The 23,288-nt window shown below is 48.2% G+C and overlaps 1 long non-coding RNA gene across 1 annotated transcript; it reads left to right on the plus strand.

The window, feature by feature from the left end:
- The first annotated feature begins 4,826 nt into the window (after positions 1–4,826).
- LOC144124537 (uncharacterized) lies at positions 4,827–17,275 on the plus strand. Its single transcript, XR_013313224.1, has 7 exons — positions 4,827–8,309; positions 11,461–11,624; positions 12,359–12,488; positions 12,808–12,947; positions 13,530–13,836; positions 14,161–14,474; positions 15,277–17,275. It is a non-coding gene; the product is annotated as an uncharacterized LOC144124537 (long non-coding RNA).
- Positions 17,276–23,288: the final 6,013 nt, after the last annotated feature.

Here is a 23,288-nt window from a genome sequence, read left to right on the forward strand (position 1 = left end):
TCCCCCACCTCCCGCTTCGCAGAGTTCCATTCCCAGCCCGGGCCACCGCCCCTCTGCTGAGGAGGGCGAGATCCGTGCCAGCCGGCGACTTCAAAGACAGCCCCGAATTCGGCCTCTTGCCGTACATTACCACAAGGTCCGGGCCTGCCCTGCATATGGCTCGATCCACCGTGAGCCAAGGTCAGCAGACCGATTCTTCGCCCGCACCTGCTATGGTTTGCCTCCCCGTCGCTCCTCGTTCCGCTGTCCCGTTCCGTGGCGATTGGCTTCAACACTACAAACGCGTGACCCGCCACAACGGCTGGACTGCGGAACATTGCCTGCAGAACTTATATTTCTGTCTTCAGGGCACCGCCTGTCACTGGTACGAGAACCACGAGCACACCTTTACATCGTTAGATACCTGCAAGACTCAGCTGCGAAACAGTTTCGCAAACCAGCATCGCCGCCAACGCGCAGAGGACCTCCTGCAAACCAGGTTCCAGGGCCCCGACGAAACCGTCACTAGTTTCGTGGAAGACGTGTTGCGGCTTAGTGCCCGAGCCGACCCCCGAGCCACTGAGGTAAAGAAGGTGCGCTTTCTTATCATCCTCATCATCATCATCATCAGCCTTACTACACCCACTGCAGGGCAAAGGCCTCTCCCATGTCTCTCCAATTAGCCCTATTCTTTGCCAGCTGCATCCACCCTTTGCCTGCAAACTTCTTAATCTCATCCGCCCACCTAACCTTCTTCCGCCCCCTGCTGCGCTTGCTTTCTCTTGGAATCCACTCCATTATTCTTAACGACCAGCGGTTATCTTGCCTTCGCATTACATGCCCTGCCCAAGCCCATTTCTTTCTCCTGATTTCGACTAGGATGTCATTAACCCGTGTTTGTTCCCTCACCCACTCTGCCCGCTTCCGGTCTCTTAACGTTACACCTATCATTTTTCTTTCCATGGCTCGCTGCGTTGTCCTTAACTTAAGCTGAACTCTTTTCGTTAGCCTCCACGTTTCTGCCCTGTAGGTGAGTACCGGTAAGATTGAGCTGTTGTACACTTTTCTCTTGAGGGAAATTGGTAAACTGCCACTCATGATCTGCGAGAATTTGCCAAATGCGCTCCACCCCATTCTTATCCTTCTAGTTATCTTCCTCTCATGATCCGGATCAGCTGTCACTACCTGCCCTAAGTAGACGTATTCCGTAACAACTTCTATGCTCTCGCTGCCAATTGTGAACTGTTGTTCCCTTGCTAGGTTGTTGAACATTACTTTGGTTTTCTGCATGTTAATTTTTAGACCCATCGATCTGCTCTGCCTGTCTAACTCATTGATCATGATTTGCAGTTCACCTCCTGAGTGACTCAGCAAGGCAATGTCATCAGCAAATCGCAGATTATTTAGGTATTCCCAACTGTTTCCAATTCAGGCCTCGAAATACCTCCTGTAGACATGCGGTGAACAGCATTGGCGAGATCGTGTCTCCTTACCTGACGCTCTTCCTTATTGGAATTTTATTGCTCACTTTATGGGGGACTATAGTAGCTGTGCAGTTGCTATATATATCTTCCAGTATTTTAACATAAGGCTCTTCTACCCCCTGATTACGCAATGCCTGTATGACTGCTGAGGTTTCCACTGAGTCGAATGCTTTCTTGTAATCAATGAAAGCTATATATAGAGGTTGGTTATATTCTGCGCATTTCTCTATCACCTGATTGATGGTGTGAATATGATCTATTGTGGAATATCCTTTGCGAAAGCCTGCCTGATCATTTGGTTGATTAAAGTCTAACGTTGCCCTGACTCTATTAGCGATTACCTTAGTAAATACTTTGTTGGCAACGGATAGTAACCTGATCGGCCTGTAATTTTTCAAGTCCTTGGTGTCTCCCTTCTTATGAATTAAGATAATGTTTGCATTCTTCCAAGCTTCTGGTACAGTCGAGGTCAGAAGGCATTGCGTATACAGGGTGGCTAGTTTTTCTAGCACGATGTCCCCTCCATCCTTCAACAGATCTGCTGTTGCCTGATCCTCCCCAGCTGATTTTCCCCTTTTCATTGCTTCTAAGGCTTTCTTTACTTCATCTTTCGTTACTGGCGGGACGACGCATTGCTGTGCACTGTTGTCTTTCTCATTAATGCTCTTTTACATTGACTACTGTACAGGTCTGTGTAGAACCCTTCGGGTACGTTAACTATCTTATCCCTATTGTTAATGACATTGCCCTGCTTGTCTCTTAATGCATACATCTGGTTTTTACCTATGCCTAGTTTCCTCTTCACTGCTTTTAGGCTACCTCCGTTCTTTAGAGCATGCTCGATTCTCTCCATATTAAACTTCCTTATGTCGGCTACCTTGCGCTTATTTATTAACTTTGATAGCTCTGTTGGTTCAATTCTATCGGTAGTGTTAGACGCCCTCATGCTTTGGCGCTTCTTAATCAGATCTTTCGTCACCTGAGATAGCTTCCCGGTATCCTTTCGAACTGTCCTACCGCCTACTTCTACTGCGCACTCCGTAATTATTGATGTCAGATTATCGTGCATTGAATGAACATCAAGATCGTCTTCCTCAGTTAAAGCCGAACATCTGTTTTGCAGCGCTATCCTAAACTCCTGTGCTTTCCCTCTTACGGCTAACTCGTTAATGGTCTTCTTCTTCACTAGCTTCTTTCGTTCCCTCTTCAAGTCTAAGCTAATGCTAGACCTTACCATTCTGTGGTCGCTACAACGCACCTTTCCGAGGACGGCCACATCCTGAATGATGCCAGGTTTAGCGCACAGTATGAAGTCGATTTCAGTTTTAGTTTCACCATTGGGGCTCTTCCAGGTCCACTTCCTGTTTTCTCGTTTGCGGAAGAAGGTATTCGTGATCCGTAAATTATTTCTATCCGCGAATTCAATTATAGCTCTCCGCTGCTATTTCTAGAGCCTATCCCATAGTCACCTACCGCGTGGTCGTCAGCCTGGTTCTTGCCCACCTTCGCATTGAAGTCGCCCATCAGTACAGTGTACTGTGATTTTACTTTATTCATTGCCGATTCTACGTCCTCATAGAAACTTTCAACGGTCTGGTCATCATGGCTTGGTGTGGGTGCGTAGGCCTGCACCACTTTCAGCTTGTACCTTCTATTCAGCCTAATTGCTATAGCTGCTACCCTCTCTTTAATACTATAGAGCTCCTCTACGTTGCCAGCTATATCCTTATTAATGAGGAATCCCACACCTAGTTCTCGTCTATCCTCTAATCCGCGATAGCACAGTATGTGTCCGTCCTTTAGTACAGTATACGCCTCACCTGTCCTCCTAACTTCGCTAAGCCCTTTCACATCCCACGCTAGTTCCTCGAACGGCACTGCTAGGCTAGCCTCACCAGATAAAGTTCTAGCGTTAAACGTTGCCAGGTTCAGATTCCAATGGCGGCCTGTCCGGAGCCAGAGATTCTTAGCACCCTCCGCTGCGTCACAGGTCTGACCGCCGCCGTGGTCAGTTGCTCCGCAGCCGCTGGGGACTGAGGGCCGAGGGTTAATTGGTTTGATCATAGAAGGTTGTGGCCAAGTACTACACCAGGGTGGCCAAATCCTGCTCTGGTGAGAGAGTGCGTTGTCGGTTCTTGCCACCGAGATCAGGCCGCACTCCAGGCCTGGTTATGCAAATCCACCGACACGCGGATTTTTTTTTGAAACCCGGTGGAGAATTGCGCGGCACCAGGATTTGAGCCCCGGTCATCTTGCACGCGAGGCGGACGTTCTACCTCTACGCCATCGCTGCAGTGCGCTTTCTTATGCGAGTCGTCAAGTACGACATTTTCGGCGGACTCATTCGGGATCCTCCCACAACCGTGGCCAAGTTTATCTCCGAGGTGACTAACATCGAGCGTGCCCTGAAAGCCAGAGCCGATCATTACCGTCGGCTTGCCGGAGTTTCCAATACTTCCAGCCTTTTCGCTGACCACCTGGCGACTTACCCTGTCGATGCCATCCACTTACGCGAAGTCATCCGCGAAGTTGTCAGGGAGGAACTTCGAAAGTATCTGCCACCCATCGATTGCACATCTTCGTCCGCCCTCACAGAGGTCGTCCGAGAAGAAGTGCAACGTGCACTTTATCCTTGCTGCCCCGTCACCGTTCCTCCGGCACAGCCCACCGTGACGTACGCCTCCGTCGTCCGTCGCACGTCGCTGCCAATAGTCGACCGCCCATCCCCTTCCCCAAGTCACTACGTCTCCTGCGCCTGCCGACATCCCTAGTTTCCAACAGCGTGGACCAAGCAAAGCCGACGCGTGGAGGACTGCCAATGACCGTCCGCTATGTTTCCACTGCGGGGAGACCGGTCACATCTATCGCCGCTGCCCTTACCGGAAGCTCGGTCTTCACGGATTCCGGCGAGATGCGCCCCGCCCCAAATACGGCGAGCAGCCTCGCGATATTGAGGAATTTTTGCGCCATTCCCCACCACCTGAGCGGCCTTCTCGTCGTGCGTTTCGCTCGACGGCGCCGCGCCGGCTGGATTCCCCTCTTCGCGACCGCCGCGGAAGCCTTTCTCCTCGTCGGGAAAACTAAGCCCGGCGACGCCTTTAGGTGGCGTTGTCGACCCCGAATCTGTAAAAAAGCCTCCACGTACGACGTCCCGCTTCCCCTCACCTACCGACGACGACCTATCCACCGATGCTTTCGCCGCCTCTGCTGGCCCGGTGTACAGTAATCTTCGCGTTCTTATCGACGGCCACGCCACGACGGCCCTCGTCAACACCGGCGCCGATTACCCCGTTGTGAGTGGGGAGCTGTCGCGCCGCCTTCGCAAGGTACTCACGCAGTGGGATGACCCACAAATCCGAACCGCCGGAGGCCACCTCGTCACACCAGCCGGCCGCTGTACTTCACGGGTTGAGATTAACGGTCTCACGTGCCCCGTTACCTTCGTCGTCTTGCAGCGCTGCTAGAGAGATATTCTCGGTTATGGATTTTCTCAGCGAGTTCGGCGCTGTTATCGACCTCGCGGACTGCCGCCTCACACTCCGTCGACCTTCCCTTGACCCACCGAGCTCCGAGCCGACGTTCTCCGAGGCGCGCATCTTAGCGTACCACGTCACTTTGCCGCCTGACTCGAGTATGTTTCTGCTGGTCGAGTTCGCACCGGTTGCCTCTGGCGAAGTTTTTCTTGAAGGCAGTGTGCAGCTACTTCTTGAAAGGGGTGTTGGTGTTGCTAGAGGTGTCACGCGGCTTCACTCTGGTTGCGCCCAAGTCCTCGTCACCAATTTTTGCGGCGCTCCGCAGCACCTCACCAAGGCACAGTAATCGGCCTCATCGAGCGCCTCAGCGCCCCTGTCGATGCTGAGACCCTCTCTGCGGCTCCTTCTTGCCCGCCCCCTCCCCAGCCCTCGGTGCCTCCTAGGTGTCAGCATTGCCCCGCAGCTCTATGCTAAGGAGAGAGACGAGCTCCTCGCTCTGCTGGGTGAGTTCCACGACTGCTTTTATACATCAGCCTGGTTTCGCCAGACGCCAATTGCAAGGCACAGAATAATTACCGACGACGCTGTGCCTCCTGTTCGCCAGTCACCTTATCGGGTTTCGCTAAAAGAACGTTAAACGATACAACGCCAAGTACGCGAAATGTTGGCCGAAGACATTATCCAACCATCTCAGAGCCCTTGGGCTGCTCCGGTGGTGCTGGTGAAGAAAAAAGATGGCGCCCTTCGCTTTTGTGTTGACTACCGGCGCCTCAACAGTCACGAAGAAGGACGTATGTCCACTTCCGCGCATCAATGACGCCCTTGACCGCCTGCGTCATGCCCCGTTACTTTTCATGCATCGACCTTAAAAGTGGGTATTGGCAGATAGAAGTCGATAAGCGCGACAGAGAAAAGACGGCTTTCATCACCCCGGATGGACTGTATGAGTTCGAGGTGACGACCTTCGGACTCCGTACTGCTCCAGCGACCTTCCAGCGCGTTACGGACACCGTGCTCACCGGCCTCAACTGGCAAACATGCCTTGTTTACCTTGATGATGTGTTCATTTTTCCAGCACGTTTCATGAATATCTTGTTCGCCTAAAAACAGTCCTGCAGGCTATCAGAAACACCGGCCTCACCCTCAAGCCTACGAAGTGCCAGTTTGCCTATGACGAACTGAGATTTCTGGGTCACGTTGTCAGTTATGAGGACGTCCGTCCTGATCCCGATAAAACAGCCGCCGTCGCTTCCTTCCCGACGACGTCGGACAAGAACGCCGTGCGGAGGTTCCTGGGCCTCTGCGCTTACTACAGACGCTTTGTTCCCAACTTTTCGGATATCGCCGCGCCGCTTACTCGCCTCACAAAGGATTCCTTCCCATTCTAGTGGTCTAGTGAAGAGCAGCTTGCATCTGACCATCTAAAACGACGCCTGCAGGCTTCCCCTGTCCTAGGCCATTTTTATCAGGGCGCCGCGACAGAGGTACACACTGACGCTAGTAACACGGGCCTCCGGGTCGTCCTGATCCAGCACCAGAACGGCGCCGAACGTGTCATCGCATACGACAGTCGTGTTTTGTGGAAAGCGGAAACCAATTACTCGACCACCCAAAAAGAATGCCTCGCAGTAATTTGGGCGATCACAAAGTTCAGACCCTATCTGTATGGACGGCCATTAAAGGTGGTCACAGACCACCACTCTCTGTGCTGGCTGACCAATCTAAGGAACCCAGTAGGCCGACTTTCGTGGTGGGCCCTTCGACTGCTAGAATTCGACGCTACGATCGTCTATAAGTCTGGTCGCAGACACACTGATTCTGACTGCGTTTCCCGCACTCCCGTTGAATCCGTGCCGGCTGATACGGACGACGACTATGGCATCTTCTTAGGTTCTCTAAGTACCGACGATAATGCGGCGCGGCAGCGACGCGACCCCGACCTTCGCGACGTGATCTCACACTTGGAGGGTCAAGGAGGCCTAGTTCCTCGTGAGCGTAGTACGTAATTTATGCCTTCGAGACAACGTTTTCTATAGGAACTTTGCCCTGAGCCTGAGGTCATGGCTTTTAGTTGTGGCCACTGATCTACGCGACGAAATTATAGAAGCGTCTCATGATGACCCCTCCTCGGGGCACTTGGGATTCAGTCTAACGCTCGCGCGAACACGTTCAAAGTACTATTGCCCACGACTTGACAAGACCATCCGCCATTACACCAGGACCTACCGCGAGTGTCACGGCGCAAGACTCCACCCGTGAAGCCTGCGGGACTCCACCCCATCATCCTACCGCTCAGTCCCTTCCAGCAGATCGGTATGGACCTACTCGGACCTTTTCCAAAGTCGCAATCGGGCAACCGACGGATCGTTGTTGCGACGGACTACCTCACTGATCTTGGTGCCGCATTTATGTCCCAACTTATCTCACAGATACTGAGCTTAGGCCACTCCGCCCACCGCAAAACTACCGCATACCACCCGCAAGCAAACGGGCTGACCGAGCGCCTTAACAAGACCTTGGCTGACATGCTCTCAATGTGTGTCGACGTCGAGCACCGAGCCTGGGACGAAGTGTTACCGTACGTAACTTTTGCGTACAACACTGCGTTTCAAGGAACCACCGGATTTTCTCCATTTCACGTGGTGCATGGCCGGGAAGTCGTTACCATGCTCTACGCTATGCTGCCCACCAGCCAGACGTCTACGCTCACGCCAATGCTCAACTCGTCGCTCAACTTAAGGAACAAGCCCGACCGTTGGCCCGCCTTCGCATCCAAGCCCGCCAGCAAGTCGACGCTCGCCGATACAACCAAGGCCACCGTGATGTTCAGTTCAATCCTGGTGATCGAGTGTGGGTGTGGACTCCAATTCGACGCCGTGGTCTTAGCGAGAAGCTGCTGAAACGATACTTTGGCCCGTACGAAGTGATTCGCCGTATAGGCGAGTTAAATTACGAAGTGCTGACGATCGTATCGCGGGCGTCCCGCCGCCCGCCTGCCTTCGAAGTTGTTCACGTAGGTCGCCTGAAAGCGTACTGTGACAACTCGGAGCACGTGGCCTAACTCTTCGCGCTCTACACATGTTTTTCAGCCTTAATTTTGCCTCTCTGCGCATCGGGACGATGCGCCTTTCGGGAGGGGAGCAGTGTCGTGTGTGTTATTGTTCTCCCTTGATTTTGCACTTAACGTCATCTTCAACCAGCGGGGTGCCGATCGATGGTGAAGAGGTAGAAGCTCGGCAGAACTCGCTCGTGAGCCCGGCCGCGACCGCTTGGCCTGTCTCTGGCGCCTGCTCCTGTGGTCCTGGCCCCCCATTGTGCCTTCGACCCGCGTCGTCTCAACGACCGGTGACAATATGAACTATGTCATTAATGTGTAAGTTAAACAGAAGCAGGTCTGATACACTCCCGTGTGGTGCACCACAAAATATTGGAAGTAAGGATGACTGTTGGTTAATACAGACACACTGGCTTCTGTTCCTGAGAAACGAGTTAAGGAAGGCATGAGATTTTCCGCGAATGCCATGTGAAATGAGTTTTTAAGAAGTATGTTATGGTCGAGACATTCAAAAGCTTTGCTGAAGTCAAGAAATGAACAGAGGGTATAGGTTGTTTTCAATGCTCTGTAATATATTTTCTTTTATTGCAAGGAGCGCCGTTTCCGTAGATTTGCCTTTTCTAAGTCCAAACTGACAATCGGTCAACGCCGTAGTTTCATCTAAGAAATTTATTAGGCGGAAGTAAATGATATTTTCTAGTCTTTTGCAGAAAACAGGGAATATACAATCCGGTCGATTATTAGTTGCTTAATAATAATAATTGGTTCTTGGAGAAAGGAAATGGCGCAGTATGTCTCATATATCGGCGGACACCTGAACCGCGCCGTAAGGGATGGAATAAAGGGGGAGTGAAAGAAGAAAGGAAGAAAGAGGTGCCCTAGCGGAGGGCTCCGGAATAATTTCGACCACCTGGCGATCTTTATCGTGCACTGACATCGCACAGCACACGGTCGCCTTAAATTATTGAGGCGCCCGTGAGCTGTGCGATGTCAGTTGCTTCATTTCTGTTTCCACCTTTAAAGACTTCAACGACTCTTGCTCGCTCCAGGGCCTCAGGAAAGGTAGCCGAATCTATTGCTAGATTAAACATATAAGACATTACTGGACTCAAATTCCATCGAGTACTTTATTGGCTTTAGTTGTATGTTATCATAATCAAGGGTCTGGCTCTTTTTAAGTACAGAAATGATCTGTGTACTGATAGGCAGTAACACCGATGATTACGATATGTTTCAGTATACATGCTAATGTACCCTTACTGCTCAAAATGCGCAAGGCATAGTGTTGCACAATTTTTTGTATAATGGTGAATACAGTGAGCACTGTTTAAAAAAGCTTTTAAGTTAGAAATTATAACATTGCTGGAAGAATGATGTGAATGCATTTGCACTGAATATTTTGTGTTGGCATTCTGCACAGTGAGGTTCCAAAATGAACTGGCATGCTGTGGTATGAAGAGATCCATGACATCAGGGGTAGCGCATAGTCAAGAAGACGGGCAGAGAACACACACACAGAAACCACAGGCCGTATCAAGTTTCTCTTCTTTGTCCGTCATCTTGGTTTTGCGCTACCCCTCATGCCATGTATCACAGATACCAACATGCCCTATTTTCCAACATGGTTTGATCTACAGTAACTTTGAAAGCGGTGTGCAAAAGTTGCAGCTCGAATAACCTTTAGCGCAGTTAGCATTGTCACCTAATTTTTAATATTTTTTTTTAATGTTGCATATGACAGAGAAGGTTTACTGTTTACAAAGGTCTTTATTTTGTTCATTGGGTTTCGTGTTTGTCTTTTGACGAAAAAAAACGTAATGGCCTAGCTCTGTTAGGCCACGATATACATAGCGTAAGCGCGGCGACATCAGGTTCGGGAGTTAAGACCCAACTCGATGGACACTTCCGAGGCGTACACGCGAAGCGCCTACGCGCCTAGCGGCGCGCCGCGACGGACGTCGAAAGCGGTGCGAATCTCTGTCCAGTTGCAGGCGCGCGCTTGTGCTCGCGTAACGCTCACGCTGCCGTATCATTGCTAGATAGACTGCATAGGCTAAAATCGGCCGAAACTTTTTGACTACCAGCTTCTCTGCATTAATCTGCTTGGAAAATATGTCTTTGACTGCCCCTTGTGCAAAGAAGAATGCTTTGTCCCATGGGGAAATATGTCTTTGACTGCCCCTTGTGCAAAGAAGAATGCTTTGTCCCATGGGGAAATATGTCTTTGACTGCCCCTTGTGCAAAGAAGAATGCTTTGTTCCATGGAGAAATATGTCTTTGACTGCCCCTTGTGCAAAGAAGAATGCTTTGTCCCATGGGGAAATATGTCTTTGACTGCCCCTTGTGCAAAGAAGAATGCTTTGTCCCATGGGGAAATATGTCTTTGACTGCCCCTTGTGCAAAGAAGAATGCTTTGTCCCATGGGGCTATTTCATCAATGGTTTGATTGCGTTTACACAGTGCAGTCACTAATAGGCCCCTAATGACAGCGGACGTAATCGAGCTAACAAGTTAAAGCCACGCAACAGCAAATATGGCTACATTTTGTGATGCTGTGCAGTGGTACGTGCGGATGGAATTCTAGCAGCAGGTTCATTGTCAGGTGTGCACTGTGAAAAAGAAAAGTTCACCGTTGTTGTAGCTATGACCAAAAGGAACAGCAACTGCCACTCTGTGAAAACGAACCCAGACTGAAACAAACATAACTGCTTGGATTCGAGGCGTAATGGTTATGAAAAAAATGCCAGCTACCAATACGCCATCATACATGTTTTAATGTTATGCAGTGGTGTCCACATATACCGTTAACATAAGAAGTACATAGGAGTTTCACGTCAGTGTTTTCGAAAATTTTCAACTGACGAATAAGCGCTGTCTTCGGAAGTTGGGGCTCCTGTCGGTGGTCTCCGGGGCACATCGCCATTACAAAACTGTGTCAGGAGAACCAAGGGGCATGAAAAATTGGCTGCTTCTGCACTGCTTGTTCAGAAGCGTAGTGCCTGCATTGCAGAGATGCCACTTAGAAATATTAAAGCTGGTGAGGCAGAAGGGCAGCACTGACATTGACAAGATGCATCTTTGAAAACCACTGCAATACCACAGCTGGCATAAACAATATGCACACCCCGTCAGGTCGTCAGGCCACAACTTTCACTTGTGCAATCAATGTCCCTTGAATGCTTCTTATAGTGAAGCATTCAAGAAGTAATCTTCTCTCCAACCAGAAGAAACCTAGCATTTCAAGGCCCTTTGGACTTTAATAGCATCGTGATATCTCCATTGTGCGGCTGAAATGAAAATCTTTGACACTGAAGACTTTTCACAGACGCTGTACACAACAAGACTGCTTCATTCAGTCACAGAAACCACCCACAATAGTTGTGCTGTAATAGCGCATCACAGTGTATTGCAGTCATGCTGTCTGGTTTTTGCTTGGTGGCATACCAAACCACATATTTTGCCTCTACAGATGCGTCGCATGCGTGAAGGTAACCATGAACCTTTCCGAAAGTTTTTCCGGATGACTCCAGTGCTGTTTGACGAAGTGCTGAGATTTGTTTTGCCAGACCTCACACGGCAGCATGTTGTGAGAAACCCCCTGGAGCTAGGCGAGTGACTGGCAATAGCATTGAGGTTTGTAAAAGCTTGAGTTCTACATTCTGAGAACAAGCATTTCGGCACATACTTGTGTGATAGTTTGGCGAAATTGACATGCTACTTTTTGAGCCTTGTAATGGTCCTCCCAAAAAATAAAAAAATGAAAGGGCGAGAGAGACCGGAGCAGCTCTTGCTTACAGAGCTTGAACCAATTAAAGCAAAAGGAACAGTGCTAAATGCTCAAAAACATGTTCTGAAAAATGCGAAGAAAAAAAAGTCAGATAAAAGTAATAGGTCCCAACTGGAGAAACCAGAACAAAAACAAAATGCTTAAGACGTAGCCAAAAGAGTAGGGAACCGCAAGCAATGCAGGTGCACGGCACAGGAAGGCCGGGATGTAGCACCCGAGGACTTAAAAAGAAAAGAAAGCAAGCAAATGCAGCAAAGGAGTCCGATTGTGACGAAAGTGAACTGAAAAGGAACAAAATAAAGCTAGTGAAGAGCGTCACTACAGATAAACGGTAAGGTAGCAGAATCAGTGCAGTAGAACAAATGAGACGGGCAAAATTTGAATGCATGGAAGTGCTAAACCTGTAATCTAGCAATACTAGAATCGAGGAGCTTCCCATCATGAAATGACTTTCCCGGCCATACCTCTACAAAAGCTACACATAAAACTGAGACGCTGGCAGAATAATCGAAAATACATAAGAAACGGAGGTGCAAGGCAAGGCTACGTCATGTGTTGATCTTTTTGCTCTGTTTTCCAGCTATCTGGCTTCAGGGCAAGATATTTGCAATGTTGCTCTTGCGTTCCGCGTGGGCATCGAGACAGCACGGCGGTGCATCCACGAAACATGTCGGGCCATTTGGGAACGACTGAAAGATTATTTCATGCAGGTGAGGTAGGCCTTTGCAATATTCTTCCACTCTGCTATGAGAGCTGGCGCTGGTCTTCTCTCAGAGGTGTACCCTTTCATGTGGCAGTTTTTCAAGTTGTGAGCTTATAGCGGCTTTTCAACACGGTTCATAGTCCCCTCGGGATTTTTAGGATTCGTCGTGAAGTAGTGCTCTTGCACTGAAAGGAACTTAACAGGGGAAATATTATAAAAAAAATCGTACTCCACATGTCTGTCATTGGAAGTTGGCTTTTGGTCATGTAACATTTTGCAAGGTTGCCACTGTCTATCTCACTCAAAGTGCTGCTGACTGCTTCCAGACACCTACTAAGGCGCAGTGGGAATTGCCAGGGATTTTGCCCTGCGATGGCAGTTTCCGAACTGCTTGGGAGCGGTTGACGGCAAGCACGTGGCTATCATCTGCCGTCCAAACTCCGGGAGCAAGTTCTGCAACTACAAGGTTAAATTGTGCATGTTCAGCACGCTACTTTCATTTAGATATGTTGTGAAATGTCATGTCTAAATGAACTGGCATTGACTACATGATTCTTGTATACACCTTTGGAGCAACACATAATTGGACAAGTCATACTTGAACTCCTTATACTCCATTTCATACACAGCAGTCAACTCTGCCAGAGCTAGCGTGCCTGTTTGCACAGGCTGTCCGTGTCCTAAATGTAGTTCACATTCAGTGAACATTACAGTAATGCTAGAGAGCCCGAACACTGGAGTGCCGAACAGCATCTAATATGGTTTCGCGGCGGACGCACTATTTCCATAGGCTTCACAGCATTGCCTGTTATGTGTGAAACGGCATACAGCAACCGGGTGTCTCTTGCGCGCAAAGTTGTTAACATGACAAACAGGGGAACCAACCAAACCATTCTCGCATGTCTCTTATACAGTGTCTCTTATAATGAGATTTTACTGTACCATGCTGTATAGCATGCAGTCATGCCTTGTCATTGTCACACTGGACATTTCAGACTAGGTGTGCTGCCACCTGTGCTAATTATCTGTGCTACGCTTTTCCTTTCAGGGCACATACTCTGTTGTGCTCATGGCTGCCGTCGACAGTGAATGCAAGCATATCCTTGTGGATGTCGGTGCTGAAGGCCGGCTTAGCGATGGTGGCACACTGAAAAAAAAAAGTGACTTCGGGTGTGACCTTAGCGAGGGACGCCTGGACATCCCAATAATTGGAAGACTGCCTGGGACGCATGAGACTACGCCCTTCGCTTTTGTGGGCGACGAAGCCTTCAAGCTTCGAGTTGACTTTATGCGCCTTATCCATCATGGCAGCTAGACAATCAAATGATCTTCAACTACCGGTTAAGCAGAGCATGGTAAGATGTGGCATTATTTAATCATGGTTGCCAAGTTGTCGGTGAAAGAAGGTGGTAGAACACAGGCTTAATTCAAAACAGAGAATATGAAAATAACTGCAACAAATGTTGGAATTATACTGACACTGAATTAATGCAAGCTTTCTCAATACACTTTATATTCACAACATGGAAATGTCAGCTTCGATAAACGGAAAGCTCAAAGCAAGCAGGTCTGGACAAATTGAATTTCATTGTATCTGTATCACCATGCATGTGTTCGTTAATAAATGCACTGGATGCGCCACAACCTTTGTTCGTTGATTTTTATTGTTTTTTTTTCAGACGCTGTGCTGAGAACGCCTTCGGAATTACAGCGACCAGGTGGCGCATTCTACTGAGCACAATCCCTCTCCACCCGAGTAATGTGGACTACATTGTCAAGGCTGCCTGCATCCTCCACAACTTCCTGACTATCCCACTGGCTCCGAAACGTGCACAAAACTACCACACTGACGCTGCTGCGGCTAGGGAGCAGTTTGCTGCGTACTTCTGCAGCAAGGCTGGTGAAGTTCCCTGGCAGTGGCAGTAGTCACAAATATCAAAGGAGGCAGTTGAGTCGGGTGCGAGACCAACAGTGTCATCACAGTGAAGATAAGGTACTCTAGTGCTTAAGAGAAATGCATAGGACCTTCTTACTACGTTAGCTTTGGCCATGCATGAAGCTGTTTGTGGCCCTATGTATTCAGGAACGAACACATGACAGCACTGCACTGACCGGAAAGAAGTACAGTCAGGCCCACTTATAACAGCCACTGGTATAATGAAAGCTCACGGCAAACAAGAGTGGGAATACTGTCAAAATATGTATTTGGGCAATGGCGCCGTGTCTCAGATAAAACGCACAACCTTGGTAAGTGCTAGACTCACAGCGTCGATAGTGAAATTTGTGCACACCGGCGGTTTTGTGAGGCTTGCGCAACATATTGACGCCTCTTTACGCATAATGTGCTCTGGTAATCAAAAACACGGCCTCTGTGGTGCCTGTTACAAATTCTTTCCTTGGGGTAAAGGAATTGTCTATACTCGTGAATCCCATAGCCTGTGGCAGGCACATAACCAAGCAGATGTTCCTGACTAGCTTATCGCAATTTCACATTGTTGCATAAATGTTTCTATTTTTGGTGTCACGTTTTAAGCATATTTTAGAGCCAAAAGAAAGATGCCCAACAATGCAACTTCATTAAAAAGTAAATTCATTAAAAACTTTTTGCAGCTTGACGCGCAGGTCAATCTGCTGATTCTTGTTCACGCGCTTCATCATTTTGTTCATTGAAAGACAAAAAAGGTCGTACTCGTCATGTCTCTCACAGGTCTGCAGTGCATCTGTGAGTTTTGCGACGTGGTCAGCCAGACTATCATCAGCACATTCTCTTCTCCTCTTTTGCTTGCTCTGTGTAGGCGCTGAAGATTGCAGCACTGATGCCTCTTGCTCCAGCAAGCCAACAGGTGCCTGGAGGGATGTCACCGTCTGGCTCGACGCAGGTGACTCGTGGTGTGACGGCAGCTACTCTTGGCGTGATGGCAGTGGCTCGTCAGTCAACACCTCGTGCACGAGTTACGCCTGCGATGCGCAGTCCAGGCGCCACTCCTCCAACTCAATGATAGTCGGCTGTGGGGCACTGTTGTGCTGGTACGCCGGCGTACTGCTTGCCCCTGGCACGCCGTTTGGACTTGGCTCCCTGGATTGCTGCCTGTAGTTTCCTGGGGTACTGTATATGAGAGTGTACATGTATATGCACCATGAAGTTGCGTGTTTCGAGTCACTGTTTGCAAGAATATTTCGATATATGCTTAACGAGCCTTTTTACTTCCATTCATCATTTTGAGGTCATGCAATGATCTTTGAAGAACGGACTGACCCTATTCTGGCTCATGACAGCTGTACATACTGTGGCATCCTCATATGTTGTTCCCTCTTGTGCCTTGCATACCATTTTTTGAGCATACTGTCTAGTATATCCTAGCTTTTTTGCATTTTTATCTTGTAAAGTCCTGCATACATTATTGCGAAATTTTTATACTGCTCTAAGCCATTTGCCTACTTATGTGTCCAAATTTTTTATTTCGTGCACTGCACCGCTTCATCTTTTGGCTGCTTTTGCTATGCATTACTACTACACACCTCTTCATGAAGACTACCATAATAGTAGTATAAAGGTGACACAGTGTTCGTGCTACCCTCTGCGGTTTTGGTCTGCAGTTAATGCAACAAAAGTGCTGCCATTTTTACACTGCTTGGTTGCAGGAAGACGTTCCTGCCAACTGGAAGTTATATGAAACAAAATCTGATACGTGTGAGTTACATATGCAATGTGGTGACCCAAAGAACTATATGTGTGGAGTTGCTGCACATTGTATGGAAAATAAAATATGCAGGTTCATTGATGGCACTTAGTAGTTGTCTCACACATTAAGCTATTTTGCAGCTCCTTGGCTTGTCTATACAGTATCTGTATAGCTGCATGAAATCTGCACTCTAACATGGCATTCCTGTCTGATTGATTAAGCAGTGAGTGTTTGGGTGAATAACGATGAAGCGCAGGTAACATTGCCTTTGATCCTTAGCTTAGAAGTGTGAGGGTTCAGGCTAGTGGGTAATTCACGTGCCGTTCCATAGCGCGAAACAAGGAAGGAAAGAGCACTTGTGCCTTGTCTCTTGTTTGGTGCCACGGAATCTCGCGTAGGTCTAAGCTGTGACAGTGCACATGATAAAAAACACACTTTATCTGCAATGCGCAAAGCACAGTGCCAACAATGGTGTTCCTTTTGTACACATAAAGCGTCCAATTTTCCTAGATGAATATGCATAAACATGGAACATTCATGAGGTCTTTGGGTGCACACAGCATGTTGAGAATTTGTGTTGGAGTAGCATATTAGATGTGTTGAATGCTTCCAGTCAATGCAAGGCGGTGTTATTTTCTTTCAGTGCGCAATATATTTTGTATGTTACAGTGCAATTGGCTGTGTTTCTTGGTCTTAACTCATATGCTACCTTCCTTGGTCTTAACTCATACGCTACCTCTTCATTTTAGCAGTATTTTACTGTGAGGGCTTTGTATTTGAAGTGTACAGGCAAGTAAGGCTGAAGGTGTTGGTCTTATTTCCGGTCATGCTGCTTTGTGATATTTTGAACATGATCTACGCTTGCTGCTTAAGCAGCCAAGAGTCAAGCTGTGATCATTGCATCATAAAAGTGTCGTTTCTGATTCCCAATTGTCACATTTTCTTCGTTAATAATGGAGCTGATATGCCCTCAAACATGTTTTCAGCACTTTTTGTTTGGCTGAACGTATCCACACGACCTGCTACGTGCATTTAATGGCGAGGGAACTGCTTCAACACATTTGGTTGGCATGTTAATTCCCACAACCACATAATATCTACAAATAAAAAATGAAATCTGTGCATTTATTTCCGCTACCTGGCATTCCTGATCATGAACTGGAATCTGGGCAACAGGGTTTCCTTTTAAATAGAATGGCATGAGCTGCAGGTACGTCTTTACAAGCATCTACAAGTGTGAGTTAGGACTGCGGTGAAAATGTCCAAATGGGATTCTTTATTGTCCCAGTTCTAAGGGTTTATTGGTCCATTCCTTGCAGCTGCTGGGACCAGTAACTGCTGATATCGCGAACATTTACTTGAATAAACCATCCGTGTAATATGCCCTTAGATTTCATCCCTTTCTGAGAAGTTACAAAATGTTTTAAAGATTTGCTTAATGACAATAAAAACGCTCCAAAAATTCAGGACAACAGAAGCAACCTACACTAAAATGTGTTGCCCTGCAGGACCACGCAGATCTGCCTATAGTGAGAACACGCAGCTTTAATCGTAACAATTGAGTGCCAACAAGTGACTGTCGCGAATCTGACTATGGAATTTGTTGAGCGCCGTGCCCTTGAAACATCCCCATCACCGCCAAGAATCTTTCTTAGATATGTAGATGACTGCTTCTGCCTCATTCGGAAAGGTGATTTGCTGGCCTTTTCGTCCCATTTAAATTCCATTGAAGAAGCGATTGATTTCACCGTCGAAGAAGAAATTAATGGCACGTTGCCCTTCCTGGACGTATTGGTAAAACGAAACAGTGGAAAGCTATCATTCAGCGTCTACAGGAAACCCACCCACACCAGAAGATACCTTAACTTAAAATCTGTGCACCCGGCTAATCAAAAGAAATCTGTTGCCACATCCTTGTTCAAACGCGCTGAACGCATATGCAGTTTTCCTGAAGATCGGGCAGTCGACTTTGGTACTGTACGGCAAGAACTCGCGCGAAACGAGTACCCAGCTGCTTTTGTGGCATCCGCTGAAAAGCAGTTATCTTGCCCGACACGTGAAAATCCAGTGTTGTCCCCTCTGAAACGTGCCGCTGTTCCCTACACACCTGGAATAAGCGAAGCCTTGGCGCGTATTCTGCGCACATTCCAAGTTCACGTTGCCCATGTCCCTACAAGGAAACTTCGGCATGCGCTGGTTAACGTCAAAGACGTTCTCCCCAAAGAAAAGTACCCTGGCGTTGTTTACAGCGTCCCCTGCTCTGATTGTGACAGCGTCTACATCGGCGAGACTGGTGATTTTAATAGACGCCTAAAAGAACATTGTAATGACGTTAAAAACAAAAAGTGAACTCTAATGCTATCGCCGAACACTCCGTATCAACTGGCCACGATATTGACTGGGGTGGGGCACACGTGCTGGCAACTGAAAAGAATCTGTACCGTCGCCTTCACCTCGAATCATTATTCATTCAAACGACTAATCGTACCCTCAATCGCAACACTGGAAATCTAACTCCTGTATACGCACGCTCCCTGCGCCCTCTTTTCAAACGTATTTAATCCTGATGCACTCTCTAATCCTTCTCATTGTGAACAAGGCTCCCGTACGGGAGCCGAAACGTCATTTTGTTGTTTGTTGTTTTTTACTTTTGGTCGGCGTCCTCCTTTTAAGTTTTATTTTGAGAAACATACATTGGTTGAAACTTACTATGTGTTCATGCTTATATACTCCCTCATTAAGGGCATCGCACAGGTGTTAGCGGGGAACAGCTAGTTAATAAACATAATTTTCTCATTAAATTTCAGCACTATTTTTGCAATGTATAACAGAAAACCTCGAAGAGATTTTGATGAAAAATTTTGTCCGTTGAGGAACACCATTACAACATATAAAACAGAAAAAAGTTGTAAATCCGACAACAAAAGTTCAGTAGGAGCCAGTAGATCCCACTTCAGAACCAGAAGCTCCAAGCAGGGACCATTTCAACCAGCAGTAAACCAGAGGCTTCCTTTTTGGACCAGTAGATTAAAGCCAAAAACTAGTTGGTGCGCTAGTTGGGGCTCATTTGCACTACACGTTGCGTTGGATTTATGACCTGGAGCAATTGCCAACACCACGCGCAGCTGCAGCTTTGCCATAGAATAGGCCGCATTTTCTTGCAACAAGTCCTGCATCAAGAACACGTTCGCTTCCGATGTAATCGCATCACGTCAAATAGCGCTTGGTTCACGGATGCAGCATTCAGGCCACGGCAAACGACGGCACTGCTTTTGTTCATTAATCGAAAAGCTCGTTATGGGAATAAAAATATTTATGAACTTACGGCCTGGTGACCATCGTGTCCCTGGGGAACAACAGCTGCTCGTAATGTGCCCACACGAAATCCGTGGGCTCGATGTCGTCCGCGTCAGCGCCGCTCTTCCGCCCCAACTGACATGCCGTGTACAGGCGGCGGAATTTGTCGCGCAGCGATTTCCAGCGCTTTTGTACAAGGTCCACGCTTTCTGCACAATTGTAACGCGAAAAGTTTCAAGCACATTTCAACCATGAAGTGCTCATCATGAGCAAAGTGTATGCCTACCTGGTGCTCCCGGTACTACATCCTCCGCCACTTCTCTCCAAAGTGCTGCTTTCACGTTTTTATTTTTATGCAGCCTGTCGCTTGCCAACCAAAGCGAGCGCCGCCTCTCCACAGCAGCAACGAATAGTTCGTTATTTATAACCTCAGACATTGCCGCAGCCATAGGTGAACCAAGCGAAACCGAGGAAACGGCGCGAAAAGGTCCGTACCGGATGCTGCGCTCTCATTGGTGCACGTCGGTCAGAAACCGGCGGGCCCTTTCCGGCGAGCGCCGGGGCTCAAATATAATAATAATAATAATAATAATTGGTTTTTGGGGAAAGGAAATGGCGCAGTATCTGTCTCATATATCTTTGGACACCTGAACCGCGCCGTAAGGGAAGGGATAAAGGAGGGAGTGAAAGAAGAAAGGAAGAATAGGTGCCGTAGTGGAGGGCTCCGGAATAATTTCGACCACCTGGGGATCTATAACGTGCACTGACATCGCACAGCACACGGGCGCCTTAGCGTTTTTCCTCCATAAAAACGCAGCCGCCGCGGTCGGGTTCGAAGTAGTCGAGCGCCCTAACCACTGAGCCACCGCGGCGGGGCTCAAATATCTGACATTTTTAAATATCTGCGCCCTGCTCGCGACCCGCTCGCGCCTCGCGCATGTGCAGACCGGTTTTCCAGACGCTCGTGCGCGTAGGCGCTTCGCGTCTACGCCTCGGAAGTGTCCATCGATTTGGGGCTTTAGAATCTGAAAGGCGCGCATTCACTTCCCGCGCCTTTATTCACGGTTAAACCTTGAGCCATCGTGGCGGAGTGGGAGAGTCTCCGCCTCAAACGCCAAAGGCCTTGGCTCGATTCCCAGCCTCTACACAGGGCTTTTTATTCAGTGAGAGTGCGGGGGGGTTGACAACGTGGTTGGCCACATGGTCAGCCACGTGGTGCGGAGCGGCTGCCGGCGGCGCGGTGCCGTGGCTGGTCACGTGGTTCGTCACTCGGTTGATCACGTGACCAGTCACGTGGTTGGTCACGTGGTGCGGTTTCCAGAGGATGCGCAGACCGGCGCGGCGGCGGCGGCGGCTCCGGCGCACTAGCTGTGCGCCGTATGACGTCACTGCTCCTCGCGCATGCGCAGGGCTCGGCAGGAGCCACGGGAAACTGCTCAACCTCCCCCAATGTAGCTTACGCTACAAAACAAAAGTGGCTGGTCAACAGGATGCTCGCGGGTGATTCAAGCGCAGAAGATCACAAAGGCCGTCCTCCGACGCAGTCGGAGTTCATGGAAGCAGCCTGGAGAGCTGGAGTGGACAGCTCGCATGCAAGAAAATCTATGTTGAAAGGTGGGCAGGCCGAAGCACAGGCAGGTGAAGTGATCTTCAAGCTGCGCAATGTTAGGCGTTTAGTCACTTCGATGTCTAAACCCCTTGAAGGAAAAGAAAATGTGGGTAAGTGTTAATTTCAAAAACCAAAGCCTGCAACTATGTGACCAGTGGACTAAAATATAAAGAATGTTCGTAGTTTGGCTGCAAGGAAAAGATGCGGCAATGACATCAGGCTTCATATATTTAGAGCAAACAAAAAAATTCGGCAGGAAGCAGCATCCTGCATGTAGTTGAAACCAGGCATTAATTTGTACAGGGAACCACATAAACTTAAAAAAAGCAACTCACTGGAACATAACTTCCAGCTAAAGGTGTATGTTTTTTTTTGTGTACAAAGCAGTGAAATAATTGTACTCTATATTTCCAGAAGTATACATCAACCATCCCCACAAACAAAAGCACAGTTTAAGTGCCTGTAATTATCAACAAGCCCCTTTGACGGAGCAACGGCAGTTAAGAGAAACCCTAGAAAAGACACGGCAAGAAGAGCTCGCCTTAAAGCAACAGCAGCTTTCACTCCAAGAGAGAATGTTTTCTGCACTAACGGAGCTGTTGAACAAACCACAACATGAATAAGTGAATGTTCAAGAACGAATAAATTCATGAAGGTATCGAGAAAGAAGAGGGCGAAAGGAAGAATAAAGGCACGAGACGAACGCAAGAATGATGATGATGATGCTTAAGTCTGAGGACATTATCACCATCATTCTTCCTTTCGTCCTCGTCTTTCGCGCTATCTTCATCACGAATCCGATTAAGCCCGCCCAGCATTCCGCCTTAATAAACAAATGCTCTCCACACCTGCATGCTGTCACTGCTGAACCCTGTGCTTGAAATGCTGCACAATGGCGTCTCGGATAGCTGATCCCTCCGGGGTCGCTTCGTTGGTGGTGTTTGCTGGCTGGTTGTAGCAAGTGCTGATGCTTTGAGCATCGGCAGCCCACTGCTGCATTAGTGGCTCGTTCGTCTCCTCACAAATGTTCTTAAGGGTGCAGCATGCTCGCACGATGAGGGGCATATTTTCAACGTCACACTCCATTCTTTTCACTATGTAGCGGAAGCAGGCCTTCAGTCTTCCAAAAGCGTTTTAGACTACCCGCCTTGCATTTGAATGGTGGTAGTTGATTGCCCTCATGTTCTCTTTATGGCTGTATGGCTTTACCAGGTTTTTTTGTTAACGGAAATGCCTGATCACATAAGACCACTGCTGGCACTGGTGTTCCTCTCAGTAATGCCCGTGGAGCTCCAAAACGAGGGCCCTCCACGCACTGTGCCAGCTTTGAGTGCTGGAATACGTAAGAGTCGTGGCAGCTGCCTGGTGAACCGACGCTGACGTATCTGAAGCGGTAGCGATGGTCAACGAGTGCCGGCAGTATCACGCTCTACCTGCACGATATAGCAATGCTATTAAATTTACTTTGCGAATCAGGAGCAAATTTCAGATTTAACAAGCAATAAAGGTATATGTAGAACAACTATGACGAACAGCTATGTAGAACAACTATGAACAACTATTTTATTTTGTTTGTCGCTCTTGTTTGTTTGCGACGTATCAATATAGTTTCTCAATGAAGTGCAGGACTTTGCTCTAAAGAAACCAAAGCAAGGTGATTTAACAGCTAGACTGCAGGTATTTTGAATTCCGGCAAAACCAAACACACCTAAAGTACTAAAGCAATGCACACTCTTGTCCTGGCTATGCAAAATTTCGTGAAGTAAATGCTCAAAACCTCTCTGGGTGCACCGAAAAGAAACTGAGAAACAAAGGAGTTTGAAGAAAAGCTTACCAGCCTTTGTAGATAGAATAATCACAGGCGTCCTTTTTTGGGACACTAGCAAGAGACAGCCATCCAGAGCGCCGACAGCTTGCGGAAATCCGAGCACTGCGCTGCATTCTCTGATGTGTTCCGCCATGCAGTTAGCAGATGGCGCCCTGACCCTTTTTTTTCGAGCGTGGCAAAAACTGCCTCGCAAAACTCGCGGTACAGTTCGTTGACGGTAGATCGCCCCGTGCCAAATAAGTTGGCGATAGAGCGGTCCTCCGCTAATGAAGTGTTTGTACATGGCTGCTGCTACCCTTTTTTCTACCGCTTTGGCTTGCCTCATGTCAGTGTCTTGTAGCAAAGAGCTCCAGCGCGAGTTCACTATGTACCTGAACATATATGGTGCCA

Source organism: Amblyomma americanum, chromosome 3 (assembly GCF_052857255.1).
Source record: "Amblyomma americanum isolate KBUSLIRL-KWMA chromosome 3, ASM5285725v1, whole genome shotgun sequence".
Lineage (NCBI taxonomy): Eukaryota > Metazoa > Arthropoda > Arachnida > Ixodida > Ixodidae > Amblyomma > Amblyomma americanum.